Source organism: Tenrec ecaudatus, unplaced genomic scaffold (assembly GCF_050624435.1).
Source record: "Tenrec ecaudatus isolate mTenEca1 unplaced genomic scaffold, mTenEca1.hap1 Scaffold_538, whole genome shotgun sequence".
Taxonomy (NCBI): domain Eukaryota; kingdom Metazoa; phylum Chordata; class Mammalia; order Afrosoricida; family Tenrecidae; genus Tenrec; species Tenrec ecaudatus.
In genome coordinates this window covers 444,851-446,285 of record NW_027459452.1, presented here as the reverse complement: position 1 = coordinate 446,285, position 1,435 = coordinate 444,851, and positions in this window count along the sequence as shown.

The window sequence follows — 1,435 nt, the reverse complement described above, 5'->3', positions numbered from 1 at the left end:
AAACCCAAACTTCAAGACACGGAACAAAACAATTGCATGTAATATTCAAAAGTGCCATGGTCTCCAAAATAAAGAATAGACCGAGAGAAAGAGACAAGAAGACATGATATAAATGCCACATGTGATTCTAAGAATTATCAGGATGGCTGGCAGCACCAAAATGCGGTGTCCCTGACGGCAGTAATGTATCCACACGAACTTTCTGATTTTTGACAAGGGAGGTAGTTACTGCATTCTGAAATCGTTGAGGAACAAAGTCCTCTATAATATTCGAAAATAGTTTTTAAAGAAAGAAAGAAAGAGAGAAAGAAAAGTTCATTAGCTTCACATCAGGTGGTAATACTAAACCTGACTGTTGATCATTTCCATTTCAAGGCAGGCCTGATATTTCTCTTTCTTTAAAATATCAATTTCTTTCCTGTTGAAAAAGCAAAATTAACAATATCATTGCCAATTAATGAGTTTTCTTCTTCTAGTAACAGTCCACCATGGCTTGGACAAAAAGGCCCACCCCTACCTCCCCTCATATTCTACGGCCCAGATCCCTCTACACTACTGCTACTGCTATGATTGATAATAGTGGTGATGGTTCAATCTTGATCCCAAGCTCCTAAAGCCAGAAGAATTTAGGAAAGTTTACCCTTAGGACTTCAAACCGATTCATTCCAGTTCCAACCCCTGTTGATAATTTGAATTTTTGACCTAAATATACTGAATCACAATCAATATTTTAGCAAAGTTCTCAGGCGATTCTTTAATTTTTAAAAAAGTTCTATTGATACATAATTCACATATATACAATTCAATAGTTCAATCATATCAAGATTGTATAATCATCACCACAATCAGTTTTGGAACATTTTCTTCATTCTTGTACTCGTCGTTATTAGCTTCCCATTTCCTTCTAACCAACTGTGTGTAACTCCCAAAGAACCATTAATCCAGTTAGGGTCTGTATAGATGCACCTATTCTGGACTTCATCTATAGGAAAACATACTTTAAAAACAACAGAAACAACTAACAATAACAAAGTAAAACAGACAAGAACCTTTAGAAAAGAAAGCAGAAAGTATTAAAAACTGGAACAAATTAAAAATGGAACTTAAGAGAGATCAAAAGACAAGGTGCCAAATTTTAAACTAACTGCATCTCCAATAATCCCCTTTCCAATGCATTTTACATGAGAACAAGGCTGGTCCCATCCTTGGTCTAGGGTCAGATGGGATTCGTCAGGTGACTCTTTTTGAGGCGGAAATGAAAATTTTCAGCAGGGAGGGTGAAACCAAAGCCAGGTGTCACCTTGGTTTGTGCTGGTAACTGCCAAGGTCAATGGTATAGCCTCCCACACCCCTTAACGATTCAGTCTTAGAAACCCTCTACAGACTCAATGAGAGTGGGTTTAGTTTTCGCTTGCAAGATTTTGCCAGATTGTAC